A 20477-nucleotide genomic window follows, 5' to 3' on the forward strand; every position below is an offset into this window, starting at 1 on the left:
AAAATGTGTTCAATAAACTGTATGATGAGTCAGTGAGGCAAATCATCTCTACATGTTTTTTTTATAATTAAAATGATAGCCATTTAGCAATTTTCTGTTAATGGTAACTGTCTGCTTTTCCACAGATCAGTCACTATTGAGTTGGATAGCACAGATTCATATTTTAGTTGTCCTAATGATAATTTTAAATGTCACAACTGGTTTTCAGAATGGATTCCATGTCCTCCCCACACACAAGTACCCAGAATGGGTTAAGGAAACAAGTGTGAAACTGCATACAATTTAAAAACAAGATTTTTAATTATCCATAAATTACAGAAAAATTGCTTAACTTTGTTATGGTTGACAGTCTTCCTTAAGGGTATAATTTTTTTATCAACTCAAACAACCTCTGATGAATATAATGAGCTTCAGTTAATTGCCACATATAAATGTATTCACATCTCATAAAAGGCCTCCCCATGTTTAGTACATATGGTAAACTTGTAATAGACTTGCAAGTGAGATAAATTATTCCAGTAGATATTCTTAACAAGGCTTCTTTGAAGTCCTGTCACTAATATATGAGATGTAGATCAAACCAAAAACTGGGTAGGGTAATATTTGTATAACTACCCAACAGCATTCAAGACCAACTGAAGGAATTCTGCTCCGAAATAGAGACAGCTAACTCAGAATTATTGGGAAGACTCTCCCTCATGCACACCATGGACATCTTCCCTAATTAACTGTCCATATATTATTAGGGAAGGCTGCCTCCTGTTTTGGGAAACAGGGCAGTAGATGCAATTGGGAAATGTGACATAAGTCTTAGAAAAAATATACAGGTGAATTTCCAAAATTTACTAATGAAGGAGTATTCATTAAATATTTTTGACAAAAAGTTAAAGATACTTTTGAAAGAGCCAGATAAATGTTGAATGAAACAAAATATTCAGCAATTTTGAGAACAACCTGTAAGACTGACTTGAGAAAGTTCCTGATTCAACAGTGATTGGATGGAACTCGCCTGCGTGGCTCCTTTGCTGAATCACCCCACTGCTACTCTCACAGCCACACTGCCGTGACTTTGTCTCCTTCCTAGGTATGCCAGAACTACCATCAGGACTGCAAAGCAGCCATCAACTGAAAGATCAACCTGGAGCTATACGCTTCCTGCATGTATCACAGCATGTTCTACTACTTTGACCATGATGATGTGGCTCTGAAGAACTTTGCTAAGTATTTGCACCAGTCGCATGAGGAGTAAGGGAATGCAAAGAAACATATGATGCTGCAGAATCAGAGGGGTGATCGTATTTTCCTACAAGACATCAAGAAACTAGATTGTGATGACTGGGAGAGTGGGCTGACAGCAATGAAGTGATCTTTGCACTTCAAGAAGAATGTAAACTAGCCTCTGTTGGAACTGCATAAACTGACTTCATTGAAGGTATCTGGATGAGCATGTCAGATGCTCAAGAGCTAGGTGATCATGTAACCAATCTGCACAACGGGAGCACCAAAATCTGGAATGGCAGAATACTCATTTGACAAGCACACCTTGGGAAAAAGTGACAATGAGAACTAGAAGCCTGTCATTAATGCCTCAGTGAGACTAAAGCTTTTTTTTTGGCCTTGCTATGTGTATTTGGATAATCCCTCACATTGTCCATTGCTGTAAAAATGGATATTTTGTGCTGTGTCTCATGCTCAATAAACTGACTTGGTTCCAAAAAAAGAAGAGCTATTAAGCATTTTTAAGGTTCTTTGCCTTTCTTTCTGCATAATTTGGCTGTATTAAGGCCTTGCCATCTTTAGAAGAATTTCTAGTAAAACCAGAGTCTCGTGGCACCTCAGTCTAACAAATTGCTTGTGGCATAAACATTTGCCAATGAAAGCCCACTGTGCCAGATATGTGGTTACTTAAATGGGCGGATATACAGGTCTCCTGAGTACCAGGAGAAGAATTGTTAGAAACCAACAGTATAAGAACTGTGAGGATGTTAAAGCACTATGTGGAGCACACATTTTTAAAAGATTGATAAAACTGGCTCTCTTTCAGATGGTATTTTCCCTACCCAACTGAACTAGAATCAGCTGCTGTGTTCTGACTAAAATGTTATTTTAGTTCTTCCCTTGGATTTTATTGTTGCTCAGTGATTGTGAATTTACAAGACAGTAATTTACTTACTTACTTACTTACTTACTTACTTACTTACTTACTTATATACCGCCCTCTCCAGAGGCTCAGGGTGGTTTACATGGAACATATGAATAATACATGAAACATGGAACATATGCACAATAACATGAATAACCGAACAATAATATTAATGATAGTAGTAACAATATAAACAGTGTAAACAGTGCAACAGTGCATACAGGTCCAGAGCATTCTGGTGGCGTTCTGAGAGAGAGGGAGCAGGGGCCCTTCAGTCACTGTTGGTTATGCCTGGTCTCAACCAAATGCTTGGCGGAAGAGCTCTTTTTTGCAGGCCCTTATTTGAGTACTCCGTCACTTATTATTTTTTTATTAACTCAGACCTTTTGGCTAGGAATCTGTAATTTTGGTGAGATTGTTTGGCTTTCTTTTTTTAAAAAAAAGATTATATTATAATTTTTAGATCAGTAGAATCTATAGTAGACAACTCTCTGAACCAATATATTTTTAAAATATCCCTAACTAGTTATGTAAATCTTTGTTTATACAAGAACTCAAGGTTTTGTTTCTTGGATTTTAGTGCTTCCTTGTACATTATTATATACTAGCAAAAAAGCCCATTGTAGTTTGGAATGCAGCGGGCGCTAGCCGGGCAACAGGAGGAGTTGGAGGCGTTGGGAGAGGCAGCTCAGGCCAGGTCCGGAGCACCTTTCGTTGCCTTCCCTCCCCATCCCTTCTCAAGGAACCGGGGAAGGTAAGTGTGCTCTTGGGCCGGGCCAGGGCTCTAGCTCTATCCCAGTCTCCAGGGTGAGGATGGTTGGCGGGACCGGAGTGTGCTCAGGCATGAGCAAAAATAAATGAACTGGGATGGATAGGTTCCAGTGAAAAACACAATTGTGAAGGTCGTATTAATCGCAGCATTTAGCTAATGGCGTTCAGAGCTGCAATTAATACGACCATACATACTGTCCAAGAGACAGGTTTTTTGCATATAAGAAGTGTGTTTGAAACACTCATATTTGTCCCTTGATAAAGCCAACAGGTGAAACGCGTTGGAACTTATATGAAGGATTAAAGAAACAACTGAAATTGAAGAGAGACAACTTTTCCTTGATTTATTATTGCCATTGTTGTCCCAGTGCATCTGTACTGTTTCACAGTCAGGCATGAAGCACGAGGAGGAGCAGTTGGGTGGCAAGTTCACCTGCTCTGCCGAGTGATGGCGGGCTGGTAGCAGCAGCCCGGTCGCCAGCAGTCCACCAGCCAGTGCAGCAGCCTTTCAGAGCGGCTGGGTGGCTATTGGGGGAGATGCACTGCGCAGTTGGCAGCTTGAGCGTGGGGACGTCCACAGCTCCCATGGACCAGCGGGCATGGCACTCTCCAGGTGCCACTCCACAGCAGCAGAAGCAGGAAGAGGGCTTCCCTTGGCCAGTTGGGGTGGCTAGCGGCTGGTGCAGCTGATGAGCCACGCGGCTAGGAGCAGGCAGGACACGTGCAGCTGGCCACCCCCACTTCCACCCCCTGAAGCCCCAAGCAGCCCATGGGTGACGGCACAGAGCTCAAGGAGCATCTGGGCAATGGCCCTCCCCTCTGCCCTGGGATGCCCCGGTAACACGGGGAGAGGCCGCACTGTGCTTTCCCAAGGCCAGGCAAAGGCTTGGGAGGACCCACTCCCCTCTGTCCTTGGAAGCCAGCCCCCAGTGGGTGCAAGCAGGCCATGCAAAGTATAGCGGGAGCCCTGGGAATACTGGCCACCCCTCGGTGCCGTGGAATGGCCAGTGAGGGCTACCTTGGCTCCCGGCGACGTCCAGGGATGAAATGGAGGAAAGTAATTGCTGGGTTTCTGGGGAGCGGGGACTGGCCAATCAGGAGTTGGCACGCACCTCCTTATTGCCGGAGAGCCCCAGACAGGCTCTGCCCCGGAGGGGTTTTCCAAAATATTATAGGAACAAAGTGTTAAAGATATGGCCGTATGCCTAGTAGAAAGTATGCCAAGAAACAGACTTTCAACATGTACTTTGTAATAGCTTTGAGTAGATCCATTAGTAGAGATCATTTTAGCTGAAAAAACAGAAAAAGGCTAAATTTAACATCCCCATAATCCTTAAAATAATGATAAAAATCATAATAAGGAAACATTCCAGAAAGAAGAAGAGTTGGTTCTTGTATGCCGCTTTTCTCTAATAAGAGTCTCAAAGTGGCTTACAGTCGCCTTCCCACAACAGACACCCTGTGAGATTGGTGAGGCTGAGAGAGCCCTGATATTATTGCTTTAGCAGTGCTGTGGCGAGCTGAAGGTCACTCAGCTGGTTGAAGCTCTTAACCACTACACCACCTGGCTCAAAGGTAACAGAGTTAGTTTGTTGCATTCCAAAACAGCCTACTGGCACCTCAAAAATTAACCCATTTATGTGCACCACAAGGTTTCATGAATCAGAACCCAGTTTGTCACATACAAGAATATTACATCATATTGGCAGAAAAATGTATATGGATACATAGGTACAAACATAAGGGTTGAGGAGAGGGGAGATTAAAAAGGCCAGAAGTAGTTTCACATTACTGTAATATGAATCAAAAGATCCAGTCACAAGAGTAAGCGATCCATGTAGATATGGTTCATTCCCAACTGGTGATGAATTGATAAAGCATTACCTCAGACTACTTTCTTTGTATGGGCAAGCCTTGTGTTATATGTCAATTCAGGACAATTTGTTGTATCCTATTTTTTCTACTGGCTATGAACTCCCATCAATGACATAATACAACAATCCAATGGCAGTAGTGTCCGGGTGGGAGCAATGGAGGGGGGTGAGATGGGAATCACAGCGGTGACAAAGAGCTCCCATTACAAAGAAGTCAAGCCGCAGCCACTCGGCCCAGCCGAAAAGGAGGAAAAAGTCAAGCCGCTGAGTTAACCCATGAAGAGCTGAAGAATAATTATGGGATGGAGGGGGAAGAAAGCACAGCACTTGTGATCGTTGGTGGAAGAATAAACAGCGTTTGCATCAGTCTTCTGGCTCCCGTGGTTTCCTGGTTGCAACGGAGAAGTCAGGCACAAAGGCTGAGAGGGGTGTGGCCCAGGGAGGGTCAGCGAAAGACCCCACAAGTAGATTAACAAAATCCCTTCCAGCATAAACTTTAGTGAGCCAGAGTTTACTTCATATGCATATCACGGGCATCCTACTGGTTATTTATATGTAGATTTACAAGCATATCATAGAATCATAGAATCATAGAATTGGAAGGGGCCATAAAGGCCATTTAGTCTAACCCCCTGCTCAACGCAGGATCAGCCCTAAGCATCCTAAAGTAGCGATCCTCAACCTGTGGGCCACGAAAGACATGTGGTCCTTCGACTAATTGGAGGTGGGCCCCGAAGAATGCCTTCTCCCCCCCCAGCCCTTTACTTCATCCCCCCCAGCCCTTTACAACACACTTCATTGTTGTGGCGTGTCTGTATCTTATTTTTAAGGTATGTTTAAATATAACCATAGCGATCAGAGAGCGCTAGGGCAGTGGTTGAGAGTAGAGGAGTAAACTACCCCCCCCCCAACCAGGCCTCAGTAAAAGGCATTGAGTGGTCCCCGGTGATAAAAAGGTTGGGGACCACTGTCCTAAAGCATCCAAGAAAAATGTGTATCCAACCTTTGCTTGAAGACTGCCAGTGAAGGGGACCTCACCACCTCCTTAGGCAGCCTATTCCACTGCTGAACTACTCTGACTGTGAAATTTTTTTTCCTGATATCTAGCCTATATCGTTGTACTTGTAGTTTAAACCCATTGCTGCGTGTCCTTTCCTCTACAGCCAACAGAACCAGCAAACTGCCCTCCTCCAAATGACACCCTTTCAAATACTTAAAGAGGGCTATCATGTCCCCTCTCAGCCTCCTTTTCTCCAGACTGAACATTCCCAATTCCCTCAACCCATCTTCATGGGGCTTGGTCCCTTGGCACCAGATCATCCTCGTCGCTCTCCTCTGCACCCTTTCAATTTTATCTATGTCCTTCTTGAAGTGAGGCCTCCACACAGTACTCCAGGTGTGGTCTGACAAGTGCCGTATACAATGGGACTATGACATCTTGTGATTTTGATGTGATGCCCCTGTCATAGATTGAGCATGCACAGTGTTACCTAGAAGCGTATCTCCCATCCAGTAGGCATACTTTTCATTTTTCTGACCCAGATGCAGAACTTTACACTTATCTTTATTAAATTGCATCTTGTTCTCATTTGCCCATTTTTCCATTGTGTTCAGATCTCGTTGAACTCTGTCTCTATCTTCTGGAGTATTTGCCAGTCCTCCCAATTTGGTGTCATCTGCAAACTTGATGAGTAGTCCTTCCACCCCCTCATCTAGATCATTGATAAATATGTTAAAAAGTACCAGACCGAGCACCGAGCCCTGAGGTACCCCGCTACTCATTTCCCTCCAGTCTGATGAAACACCATTGACAACAACTCTTTGAGTGCGGTTCTCTAACCAATTCCCTATCCACCTATCTGAAAATCCAGATTGCAGTCCTTCAATTTATCCATCAGAACATCATGGGGAACCTTATCAAAAGCTTTACTAAAATCCAAGTAAACGACATCAACCGAATTTCCCCGATCCAGCAAACCTGTTACTTGGTCAAAAAAGGAAACCAGGTTGGTCTGACAGGACCTGTTGGAGACAACTCCATTCTGACTTTCTTGGATCGCCAAATTGTCCTCCAGATGTTTGCAGATCGCTCCCTTTAATATCTGCTCCATTAGCTTCCCCAAAACAGAGGTCAGACTCACTGGTCTGTCGTTTCCCAGGTCATCCTTCCTCCCTTTTTTGAAGATCGGAATAATGTTTGCTCTCTTCCAGTCCTCCGGGACATTTCCAGTCCTTAAAGAGGTACCGAAGACGATCGACAAGGGTTCTGCAAGTTCTCCGGAAAGTTCTTTGAGCGCTCTCGGGTGCATTTCATCCGGCCCAGGAATTTGAACTCATCCAGTGCAGCTAAATGCCTCTCCACAACCTCTCTGTCCATGTCAACCTGCCACCCAGACACTATCCCTTGGCTACTGCCATCTCTAGATGTGCCTAAACTCGTTGACCTGTGGGAAAAAACAGATGTAAAATAGGCTCTGAGCCTTTCTGCTTTCCCTGCATCCTCCATTAGAATTTGTCCATCTGCACTCTTCTTTAGAGCTCTGTCCTTCCCTCCATTTCCTGAACATCTCCCTTTTCTTTCTTAGTTCCTCTTGAAGTTCTCTGTTCATCCAAATAGGCTTCTTAGAGCTCCTGCAGTGTTTTCGTCTTTCAGGGATAATCATTGATTGAGCATGCAATAGCTCTTGTTTGAGTAGCGCCCACCCTTCACATGCTCCCTTCCCTTCCAGCATTCTCGTCCATGATATGACACTGATCATGTCTCTGAGTTTATTAAAGTTTGCCCTACGAAAATCCAACATCCGCGTCTGGCTACAAGTTCCCTTGCCTCCCCATCTCAAAAGGAATTCTATGAGGACATGGTCACTTCCCCCTAGGGTCCCCACCTCCTTCACCTCATCCACCAACTCTTGCCTGTTGGTCAGTATTAAGTCCAGTATGGCTGAACCTCTTGTGGGTTCATCTACCATTTGATAAATGAAATTGTCAGCCAGGCAGGTCAGAAATTTGCATGACTGAGGACGCTTTGCAGAGTTTGTTTCCCAGCACACATCTGGGAAATTGAAGTCACCCATGATGACAAGGTCCTGACGCTTGGATATTTTCTCAAGCTGCTCACAAAATGCAGCATCCACATCCTCTCGTTGGTCATGTGGTCTGTAGCCAACCATCACACTGTTGTTTTCCCCTCACTTATTTTCACCCAGATGCTTTCCACTGTATACTCTCCTTCACTAGAATTTCCTGACAGGTAAGCCCTTTCCTCACATACAGTGACAGTCCTCCACCTCTTCAATCTATTCTGTTTTTTCTGAACAGTTCATATCCATCCACCATTACATTCCAGTCATGAGAATCATTCCACCAAGTTTCTGTGATGCCTACTAGATCATACCTTTCCATCAGCATGAGAAGTTCCAGCTCTTCCTTCTTATTGCCCATGCTTCAGGCGTTAGTATAAAGGCATCTGAATCCTTTTACTTTTGGTTCCCTATAAGCTGGCCTTCCTGGTTGGGCTGCCCTCGATCGGTCTCCTTCCTTACACTCCCCATGCTGAACGTCGCCTTCCCCTTGTTGCTTCAGTTTAAAGCTCTCCTGATGAATCTCCCCAGGTTCCTGCCAAACACATTCTTCCCCAGTTTCGATAAGTGCGGTCCATCAGGTGCTAGTAGGCCTTCCTCAAGAAAGCCTATCCCATGGTCCCAGAAACCAAATCTCTCCTGCCGGCACCAACTACGCAGCCACTGATTCACCTCCATTATCTTCCTCACCTGATGCATTCCTCTTCCCTTGACAGGCAAGATTGAAGAGAATACCACTTGTGCCCCCATTTGCTTGAGCTTCCTCCCTAGATCTTGATAGTCTTTTTTAATAGGAGCGATGGTATTCACGGACATGTCATTCGTACCCACATGGACCATCACAAATGGGTAGCAATCCGTAGATTTGAGGAGTTTGGGCAGCCGTTCTGAAACATCTTTAATTTTTGCTCCTGGCAAGCAACACAGGATGTGCGGATATGTGCGGATATATTGCGGATGTAAAGCTTTTGACAAGGTTCCCCATGATGTTCTGATGGATAAATTGAAGGACTGCAATCTGGATTTTCAGATAGTCAGGTGGATAGGGAATTGGTTAGAGAACCGCACTCAAAGAGTTGTTGTCAATGGTGTTTCATCAGACTGGAGAGAGGTGAGTAGCGGGGTACCTCAGGGCTCGGTGCTCGGCCCGGTACTTTTTAACATATTTATTCATGATCTAGATGAGGGCGTGGAGGGACTACCCATCAAGTTTGCAGATGACACCAAATTGGGAGGACTGGCAAATACTTCGGAAGATAGAGACAGAGTTCAACGAGATCTGAACACAATGGAAAAATGGGCAAATGAGAACAAGATGCAATTTAATAAAGATAAGTGTAAAGTTCTTCATCTGGGTCAGAAAAATGAAAAGCATGCCTACTGGATGGGGGATACGCTTCTAGGTAGCACTGTGTGTGAACGAGACCTTGGGTTACTTGTGGATTGTAAACTAAACATGAGCAGGCAGTGTGATGCAGCGGTAAAAAAGGCAAATGCCATTTTGGGCTGTATCAACAGAGGCATCACATCAAAATCACAAGATGTCATAGTCCCATTGTATACGGCACTGGTCAGACCACACCTGGAGTACTGTGTGCAGTTCTGGAGGCCTCACTTCAAGAAGGACGTCGATAAAATTGAAAGGGTACAGAGGAGAGCGACGAAGATGATCTGGGGCCAAGGGACCAAGCCCTATGAAGATAGGTTGAGGGACTTGGGAATGTTCAGCCTGGAGAAAAGGAGGTTGAGAGGGGACATGATAGCCCTCTTTAAGTATTTGAAAGGTTGTCACTTGGAGGAGGGCAGGATGCTGTTTCTGCTGGCTGCAGAGGAGAGGACACGCAGTAATGGGTTTAAACTTCAAGTACAACGATTTAGGCTAGATATCAGGAAAACGTTTTTCACAGTCAGAGTAGTTCAGCAGTGGAATAGGCTGCCTAAGGAGGTGGTGAGCTCCCCCTCACTGGAAGTCTTCAAGCAAAGGTTGGATACACACTTTTCTTGGATGCTTTAGGATGCTTAGGGCTAATCCTGCGTTGAGCAGGGGTTTGGACTAGATGGCCTGTATGGCCCCTTCCAATTCTATGATTCTATGATTCTATGACATCCAGCTCTTCCTACTGATGGATGGCTGCCCTGACTCTCCCCAGAAACATTAGCCAGCTGCCTGGAAGCAGTGATGGGATGGCTTAAGCAGAGTCGTCTGAAGCTCAACCCTTTAGAGATGGAGGTCCTGTGGCTGGGGAGGAAGGGCCCAAGCGAGGAAGCATGCCTACCCAACCTGGATGGAGTGCAGCTATCAGTGGCCCACTCTGCCAGGAACCTGGGCATGATCTTGATGCCTCCCTCTCAATGGAGGCTCAGGTCGTGATGGTAGCATGGCTGGCATTCTACCACTTTCACCAAGCCTAACTACTAGCGCCTTACTTGACTTTGGAATACCTAGCCACGGTGATCCATGCGACGGTCACCTCTAGGCTGGACTTCTGTAACTCTCTCTACACAGGCTTGCCCTTGACTTTGATCTGGAAACTGCAACTAGTCCAGAATGCATCTGCCACGGTCTTCACAGCAACACATCGGAGTTCCCACATTCAGCCCATCCTCCAGCAGCTGCGCTGGCTTCTGGTTGAATTCCAGATCAGACAAGGTTCTGTTCATCACCTTTAAGGCAAAAATGGTCTGGGCCCAGTGTACGTGAGGGAGCGCCTTTCTGCTTACATCCCCCGAAGAGCCTTACGCTCTAGCACTTCTAACTTCCGGGTGATCCCTGGCCCCAGGGAAGCTCACTTGGCCTCAACCAGGGCCAGAGCTTTTTCCATCCTGGCCCCCACCTGGTGGAACAATCTCCCAGAGGAGATCAGGGTCCTGATGGAACAGTTTTGCAGGGCCTGCAGAAGGGAGCTCCTCCACCAGGCATTTGGTTGAGGTCAACCTGTGCCATCACTTCCCAAGGGCCCTCCTCCTGAGCCCCCTCCTATGGCACTCACCATAACTCCTCCCAACCCACTGGGCTATCAGTATGAATTAATTTAATATTTCCCACATTTTTTCTACTGTTCCGTGTTGCTTGTTTCACTTCATTCATTATTGTTATCTAAGTTATCTGTATGGTTTCTGCTCTATTTTATATGAACCGCCCTGAGCCTTCGGAGAAAGTGGTATACAAATATAATAAGTGTAAGTAACGGAGTAAATAAATAAATAAATCTCTTTCTAATATCTTTCCATACCTGCTTGTCTGATTTGGGGTCTTTTGAAGCGTCACCAAACTCCTGTTTTATTTTTCTGCAACATACGAACATTGAACCAATGTCAATGAAAATGCCTTCAACTCAGCCAGCTGTGGCTTGTCTGTATCTGTTGATATGCAAATCTTTGTATGCCTTTTGTCATGCACTGAAATTAATTTGCCTTCCTATTGTAGTCTTACTTGTTCTTCGCCTTCCACTTCATTCTAATGTGAAATCCAAGAGACAGAAGGACAAGAGATTTGGACTACTGCGGGGATGAGTCTTATTGCTCCGTTGTACTACTCAGTGGCAAATCATTGCCTTGGGCAGTTTACTAATTGCCACTGATCAATAGGGGAGCCAGTTTGTCCCAACTAGGAGCCCTACGTGTCCACTGTTCATTGCTCGGGACCAATAGGATTCGCCATTAGATTCACTTGCCATAGAACAAAATGCCCCCTTGTCAATATTTGGCCAACACCAATCTCATTTAGGCCCCCATCATCCCAGTAAATAGTGACCACAAGCAATTCAGTGTTAGCTCTTTGGAAGGTGGCAAGGATTACCTGGTTCCCTGTTGGCCTCAGAGAGACTGTGTGAATGAGTTTTGTATGGTTGCCACTGTGGTCTGCTGCCCTCCTATCCTCTTCCCCTCTGCCCGTTAAACAAAAAGAGCAAAAGCAGCTGCAATCCTGTAGTTTGCCAGCTCCAGCTGGAGGGTGAGTATTCAGGTTCCTGATGTCTATGTAGTGCTTTATATGGATAATAATTGCAATGGAAATAATAAGTCTGGCTGCACAGCAGCATCTAAAAATATGAATAATGCCAAGAGCTTTTGTCTGTCACCTTTGGTTGCTTGCTTAGCAAGGTACTTGGTTCCCTGAAGGGAGGGAGCTGTACTTTTTTTGCTATTGAGTCCTTTTGGCTTGAGAAATAACTGTTTCTTATTTTGCTTTATACATCCAGTGAGGTGGGCTGGTGCCTCTAAAGCCTAATGCTACAAATAAAATTGCTTGCTTTTAAGGAATCTTGGCTGCTTTTGTTTAATCTCTTCCCCTCCCCCCTGCCCATTCCTGCTTCTTGTGTGCTTATGTTGTGAAAGGGTAGGAAGGGCCTGTTTGTTGGAGGGGAAATAGACATACTGTACAATTTGACATAAAGGATGTGTGGTAGACTAGAACTTGTAATAGTGATTTATAATTATGGGACATCTGCTGGTGTAGTAATTAAATGAAGAGTATATGAAGTCAGACCACTGGTCAGACTAATTCAGTACTAACTACCCTGGCTAGCAGTGAGCAGCTCTCCTGGATATCAGGCACATAAAGGTGGTTTCCCAGCATCTGCTATTTGAGATCTTTGAACACAAGATGCCAAGATTGGACAGGGAGCTTCTGCAGGTGAAGCAGAAGGTCATGCACTGAGCCATGAACCCTCCCCAACAGAAGTATTCAGTCAGATTTAAGGCAGTGCACAAAGGCCAGGAGACAGAAATACCCACAGTTCTCTTTGTTGCCAGGCCCAGCAAGACTGACATGTAAGGACACGCTAATAGGATTTGTTTGTTTTTTTAGGCTAGTCCTAATAACTGTCATTGGCCCCCTCCCCTGGTTTTGGTGATAGTTTTTACTGAATTATAATGCTTTGATCTTTGCTGCTTTGGCAACCCTTCTGGGGGAGAAGGTAGCATAAAAATATTCTCAATAAGCATTTGCTTTTGCTTTTTTGAAGGAACTGCTGCCACTGTATATGCATGAGCAAGGGCATCGTGCCTCCTGCCTTTTGGATGAGAGAAGCAGGAAGATGTGAGGCAAGGCCACTCCTTGATAGATAGGATTTTTTTTTTACACCCTTCCTTTCCTGCAAAATCTTCTTTCTCTCCACCACCATGCATTCCCATTGGCCAGATCTCCAGTGCCCCACACACATGCTTGCAGCATGAGCCCTTTCTTCCATGGTTAGGATGGGATCCGAACAGTGGAAACACTGAGGGACTAACTTGTTGGGGTGACCAGACTGGACAGTGCCTAGCCGGAAGAGAACAAGAAGTGGGTAGTCTCTGAACCTGCTTTGCTGGTTTGTTCTTCGCTCTGGTACCCCTTCTAGTGTTCACTTTGTGATTCCTCTCTTGATCCACTGCCAATTGTCATGGCCTTATACCTTGAGATAATCCCTTATTATTTTCTTTCATGTTCCTCAGACTTGTACCACAATGTCATGACTTGCCCCTCCATGCTGCCTTGCCATTGTTGGCTCACGTCTATAAAGATTGAGGATTCCTGCCCTAATAGTTCACAGAGCTATTTTGACTGATGTGCTAGTAAAAAGAGAGCACAGGTTTATTTGGTGGATAGTGCCCTTCAGTATTTACAGAAGCATTATTGTTTTTGCAGACTGAAACTTGAGTGGTGTTATGCAGTGGTGCTGGGTATCTGCAGTGTCATAGTGGAAGGAAACTGTACAAGCTTGGTCAATCATGACAAATTGGGCCCATGGCTAACATGGAGCCATGAGTGTGTTTGCACAAATACACCACTCTTTTTCTTCAGAGTCAAGTCCTGAAGTGGGGAAGCAGGTGTACATTCATCTTCAACTTATCCCTGTGCACTCCCTCCTCCTAACCTAACCATAACTTGTGCAGGTCACTTGTGTAGGCATAGTATGACAGACAGCACACTTCCATACTTACAGATTAATTCATTAAGTGGAAAGCATCTGGGTGAAAATAAGCGAGGGAAAAACAAACAGTGTGGTGGTTGGTGTCTGCTACCGACCACCTGACCAATGAGAGGATGTGGATGCTGCACTTTGTGAGCAACTTGAGACAATATCCAAGCGGCAGGACCTTGTCATCATGGGTGACTTCAATTTCCCAGATGTGTGCTGGGAAACAAACTCTGCAAAGCGTCCTCAGTCATGGAACTTTCTGACCTGCCTGGCTGACAATTTCATTTATCAAATGGTAGAGGAACCCACAAGAGGTTCAGCCATATTGGACTTAATACTGACCAACAGGCAAGAGTTGGTGGATGAGGTGAAGGAGGTGGGGACCCTAGGGGGAAGTGACCATGTCCTCATAGAATTCCTTTTGAGATGGGGAGGCAAGGAAGTTTGTAGCCAGACGCGGATGTTGGATTTTCGTAGGGCAAACTTTAATAAACTCAGAGACATGATGAGTGTCATACCATGGACGACAATGCTGGAAGGGAAGGGAGCATGTGAAGGGTGGGCGCTACTCAAACAGGAGCTATTGCATGCTCAATCAATGACTATCCCAGAAAGACGAAAACACTGCAGGAGCTCTAAGAAGCCTATTTGGATGAACAGAGAACTTCATCTAAGAACTAAGAAAGAAAAGGAAAATGTTCAGGAAATGGAGGGAAGGACAGAGCTCTAAACAAGAGTACCTACAGGTTACTATGCACTGTAGATCAATCATAAGAAAAGCCAAAGCTGAAGGTGAGCTAAGATTGGCCAGGGAAGCCCATTGTAACAAGAAAAGATTTTTCAGCTATGTGAGGAGCAAACGTAAAGTGAAGGAGGCAATAGGCCCACTGTTGGGTGCGGATGGACAAACTCTAACGGAAGATGCAGAGAAAGCAGAAAGGCTTAGTGCCTATTTTACATCTGTTTTTTCCCACAGGTCGAAGTGTTTAGGCACATCTAGAGATGGCCATAGCCAAAGGACAGTGTCTGGGTGGCAGGTTAACATGGATAGAGAGGTTGTCGAGAGGCATTTAGCTGCACTGGATGAGTTCAAATCCCCTGGTCTGGATGAAATGCACCCGAGAGTACTCAAAGAACTTTCCAGAGAACTTGCACAGCCCTTGTCCATCATCTTCGGAACCTCTTTAAGGACTGGAGATGTCCCGGAGGACTGGAAGAGAGCAAATGTTATTCCGATCTTCAAAAAAGGGAGGAAGGATGACCCGGGAAACTACAGACCAGTGAGTCTGACCTCTGTTGTGGGGAAGATAATGGAGCAGATATTAAAGGGAGCGATCTGCAAACATCTGGAGGACAATTTGGTGATCCAAGGAAGTCAGCATGGATTTGTCTCCAACAGGTCCTGCCAGACCAACCTGGTTTCCTTTTTTGACCAAGTAACAGGTTTGCTGGATCGGGGAAATTCGGTTGATGTCATTTACTTGGATTTTAGTAAAGCTTTTGACAAGGTTCCCCGTGATGTTCTGATGGATAAATTGAAGGACTGCAATCTGGATTTTCAGATAGTTAGGTGGATAAGGAATTGGTTAGAGAACCGCACTCAAAGAGTTGTTGTCAATGGTGTTTCATCAGACTAGAGAGAGGTGAGTAGCGGGGTACCTCAGGGCTTGATGCTCGGCCCGGTACTTTTTAACATATTTATTAATGATCTAGATGAGGGGGTGGAGGGACTACTCATCAAGTTTGCAAAAGGAGGTTGAGAGGGGACATGATAGCCCTCTTTAAGTATTTGAAAGGTTGTCACTTGGAGGAGGGCAGGATGCTGTTTCTGCTGGCTGCAGGGGAGAGGACACGCAGTAATGGGTTTAAACTTCAAGTACGACGATATAGGCTAGATATCAGGAAAAAGTTTTTCACAGTCAGAGTAGTTCAGCAGTGGAATAGGCTGCCTAAGGAGGTGGTGAGCTCCCCCTCACTGGAAGTCTTAAAGCAAAGGTTGGATACACACTTTTCTTGGATGCTTTAGGATGCTTAGGGCTAGTCCTGCGTTGAGCAGGGGGTTGGACTAGATGGCCTGTATGGCCCCTTCCAACTCTATGACTCTATGATTCTATGATTCCAAAGTACCAAACTAAGAATTAAGGATCTGTTTGTGTTTCTTCTCTCCTCTCAATATAGCACTAGCTAATTACAAAGCATAAAGTCAACTCTGCTGTTCTCCAGGTTTAGGCAGATTGTATCATTGACACTGGGTTTTCTAGCTGTTTTGAATAGGCAAAGATAGTCAACAATGGTCTTTGTGGCTTAGTTTTGTCCTAATTGCCTTGGTGAAGATGGAAACTGCAAGATCAAACTGGCATCTTATGTGAGGGAGAGCTAATACAAGTGATTTTGGGGACAACCTCTGGAGCCTGAAAAACATGCCTCATGTGGGTATGATATTGCTAAATAGGCTGTGCTAAGTTTACATTTCTTTTTTTGTTGTTCTGTAGATCCCATACCTTCCTCCAAGGAGCTCCAAGTAAAGTAATACACCCTTGCAGCACCTGAAGCCAATTATACTGAAACACTGTGCTGGCTCACAGGCAGTGTTTTCTTACCTGTTTTTGTGTGTGTGTGTGTGTGTGTGTGTGTGTGTGTGTGTGTGTGTGTGTGTATGTGTGAGGATGGGATGATGCACCTCTACTCCATAGATTTTATAACCAGGATCTGTTGGTAAATCTCATTCCATGTAACATGGAAGAAATTAATTCACTCATTATGTCATTGTGCTGCAGTCTCTTACTCCAGTTTCGCCAGTCTGCTCTTTAATTTAGTTCCCTTAATCTCTGTCCTGATTCACTTCCAACATGTTATGAGGTTGGAAGTTGCAGCTGGCACCCTCACCTTTCATGTCTCTAGATCTAAGAAGTGAACAAATGGATAAAGTCAAAAATAGATTCAAATGGGTAGCTGTGTTGGTAAGTAGCACAATAAAATCAGAGTCCAGTAGCACCTTTAAGACCAACAAAGATTTATTCAGGGCGTGAGCTTTTGAGTGCAAACACTCTTCATCAGACTAAGAACTCCCTACATGACAGTGGGAATATATAGCAAAAAATTAATTCTGTTAAATTAGTAAACTTTGTCACACATCCCGATACAGCTATATGATAATGCTTTGCCAAAATAGCCAATCAATCCCCTGGAATTCAGTTGTAGTTCACAAAAACATAGGCGAAATAAAACTCTGTCAGTGATCAAAGGCTCCCACCTCACCATTTGCTGTTTGCCCCATCTGTCACCATACAAGTGTGAAACATTCCTGTAAGGGAATTGCTGGCAATTGTCTCATCCCAAGAACAGGGGGTTAAACGTAAAATTCCATTCCATTACCATTACCTTACAGTCACATTATCACAAATAAAATAAATTGTGAGGAATATGGATACAAGAATTAAACAAGGTTCGCATGAATAGTGTGAACAAAAAAACCTATGTCCTTGTTGAGTCCAGGGTATGTCATAGTTTTGAGTGTTATAATAAATTTCATTTCTGCAGTCTCCCTTTCTAGCCTGTTCTTGAAGTTCCTTTGCAATAAAATAGCTACTTTCAGGTCCCTTATTGAATGTTCTGGAAGGTTGAAGTGTTCCCCTACAGGTTTTTCAATTTTGTGGTTTTTGATGTCAGACTTTTATCCATTAATTCTTTGGCGGAGGGTTTGACCTGTGCCCTATGTAGAGAACAGAGGGACATTGTTGGCACTTGATGGCATATCCAATGTTTGATGGCATATCCAATGTTTGTGGATGAGTAATTGTATAAGCCTTTGATGGTATAGGTGATGTTGTTAGGTCCAGTAATTGTGGCATTAGAGTAATTGTGGCATTGGCTGCAAAGTTGGCACCTGGGTTTGTTGCAAGCTCTAGTACCAGTGCTCACATTCGATGCTGCATTGTTGTGGGTGAGGAGTTGTTTGAGATTGGGGGGCTGTCTGTGTGAAAGAAAGGGTTTACCCCCCCCCCCCAGTGCTTGGGAAAGAGAACTGTCACTGTTGCTGTAGATCATTTAGGTGGGAATCTCTATTTGTGGGATAAAGGTTTTCCCATGCTCAATGGGATGCTAATGCAGCCAAGGGGAGCCCTTAATACTGCATCTCAGTACCTTGTGGTCTCCCCCCTCCCTTCAGCACCTGGGTATGACAAAAGCTTTCATTGGGCACTAAATCTGGCTTGTAAAGCTAGTGACGTTCTCTTTGCAGCTGCTGCTCAACAGCATTGTTTATGTCTCCCATTTAACAGATACATGAGAGGGGGGGGGAGAGGAAAAGCAAATACTTGTGGTTTGTGAAAGGGACAAAAGACTTCCATTGTGGTGGTCCCTTTGCCCATCTTAGATACTGGCCTGCTGCAAAGCATTGATCAGGCAGCGCTACCCATAGCCTAGCTAATGAGTGAGGGGAGCTATGGTTTTCTTGGTATAAGTGGAAGGGAGTTTTAAAAGTGATTTAATTAGTCCCATTTTATGAACTTGTTAGGGGAATGAAATAGTGATGAAAATAGATGGGACTGGAAGAAATGAAAAAGATGGGCACTTGTCTACCAGATGTGTTGGGCTGCTGTGAGCAGTGGTTTGCTTGCTTTTTGGCATACAGCACCAGCAGATGCTGCTCTTTTCTACTTTGAGCCCTGACTAACAAAGTCCAATTTGCTGATTTCCTTTGTTATTCTGACACATCCCTCAGTGTTGCTGGAATAAGAGCTAATGAGAGTCGACAAGATCCTGTATAAGGTCACCATAAAACTAATGGACTTAGTTTGGAGAAATGTTTAATTTTAAGGCTGTGTGCACTTTAAAAACATTAAAATGTTGTGCCAGGATAACCCAATTAATGAAATTGTGTCCTGTATAATTTTCCATGGGTATTCCCCCCCTCACCTGGTAGCTGCACAAAATATACAGAATCCTGTTTATGGTTCTCTACCTGTGTTGCTGGGCAAACTTTGCTTATTAGAAAGTATTTAGGTTGGCTCTAAGGAGGTCATTCTGGCGAGCATCAGCTTTACTTGAATAACTCCCATAGTAGGAACTAACTCTTTAAGCAGTAAAACACATTGTGGAAATTCTGAATGGCAGCAGATTAATTCACATGAACAGAAGGTAATTCTCAGCACACAAGAGACTGTGTGTTTGTGCGTTTTTCACTGGTTTGCTGGTTTGCCACTGAAAGGTCTTCAGCAAAAGTAAAACTTGATCAACTCATAAGACAATTACATCTTATATGTGATATATTGCCAGTACATTTTTCTGACTTCATAACATATTAAACTAGGTTTATGCAGTTGTGTTGCATCTCTTCTTTTCTATTAATATTTCTGAAATAAATACAGAACCATTCCTTGAAGTAGGGGGCAAGTGGCAAGACTAGAAGATGGAGTATAGGGTGAGAGGAAATTCCACCTGTAACTGGAGAACAAACCCAAATTAACACAAATGAAAAATGAAATGAGATCAGAGAATTTTCAAGACATGATGATGGTATCCACCCAATCTAATCCTTCTGCTGAACTGGGTCATGGAAAGCCTCTGCAGCAGCAGGAGCAGATGGTGTCTTAGGAAGGATGTGCTGAGGGAAGTCTGGAATTGAACAGCCTCTGTTTCTAGCTAGTGAGGAAAGAGACATGTATACAGTTGTTCTGAAGAAATAACAAATGAGTGTATGTAAAGCCAGCTTAGAGGGCGGGAACAGCCTATACAGGCAGAGTTTACAGGCAGAGTTTACAATCTGTTGACATGGGCAGCCAGAATCTTCTTTGTTGGGCCACCTGCTGCCTCCTGACTGCTGAGACATTTGCGTGGAATACTGGTTTTGGAGGACCTTGATCTCATCCAACGAGGCACCACTTGTGTCCTGGAGCTGTATATTCAGGATATTCAGCATTCAGATTAGTTAATGTCTTTGCCATTTGGAGATCTTGGATATATCTCAAAATTCTGCTCTCGGGACCCTGGGGATGGGGTTGTCCATGAAGGTACTCCAGGGGTGAGTCCTTTTAGGGAGAGAGGCTTCTCTCATACCATGCAGCTTACATGAAAAAGGGAACACTTCATTTTTAGGAGGGGAAAACTCTGGTTAACAGGGCAGAATTTAATCCCCCCATTCAAAAAGTACATAAAACTGTTGCCACCTGCAGATACTTCCATATTATTAGCCAGAAAATGCCCTGCTTGGTTGCTTGGAACCCATAGACCTAGATACTCTAATTTGTCTGAATAGCACCAAAGACATAGTCTTAAAATAGTCAACATTATCTAGGGCCGGACTTCTGGCTAAGATGTCGTTCTGAGAGGGTTGCAGGCATCTGCTCTGCTATCTTTGAAGCCTGACAGGGGTCAATCGCGCAAGCAATTGGCAGAAAAGAGGAGGGGTACGCAAACCCCACCTCACCTTTCTACCCAGGAAGCTCTTGGGGCCGTCTCCAATCCTTTAGGGAGTATATCTCCCTGGATTATAGGCTGTCAGCGTTTCAGGTCCAGAGGATGACTGCCATATTCTATCTCGGACTTTCTTTTCTCTCTTTAATCTTAAAGCATCTGCTTCAACTCTACACGACGATTTACTGCAAATGAACGTCGTGAACTGAGGGGAGGACATCGGCTGAGTTCCAAAACATCATTTACTGCAAGTATCTCTCGTTTTTTTCTCCGTCTCTCTTCCTGTATCAAAGCC

At 44.4% G+C, this 20477-nt stretch overlaps 1 protein-coding gene and 1 long non-coding RNA gene across 4 annotated transcripts in view; both read left to right on the forward strand.

Moving 5' to 3' along the window:
* The window catches only part of LOC143832231 (uncharacterized), a 41964-nt gene extending 36561 nt beyond the window's left edge, over window positions 1-5403 (forward strand). The window contains exon 3 of the long non-coding RNA XR_013229152.1: window positions 1085-5403. This is a non-coding gene — a long non-coding RNA (uncharacterized LOC143832231). The remainder of the gene's footprint in view (window positions 1-1084) is intronic.
* The window catches only part of RNF44 (ring finger protein 44), a 123985-nt gene that overhangs the window by 1642 nt on the left and 101866 nt on the right, over window positions 1-20477 (forward strand). The gene's annotated exons all lie outside the window — the stretch shown is intronic.

Source organism: Paroedura picta, chromosome 3, assembly GCF_049243985.1.
Source record: "Paroedura picta isolate Pp20150507F chromosome 3, Ppicta_v3.0, whole genome shotgun sequence".
In the NCBI taxonomy this organism is placed as follows: domain Eukaryota; kingdom Metazoa; phylum Chordata; class Lepidosauria; order Squamata; family Gekkonidae; genus Paroedura; species Paroedura picta.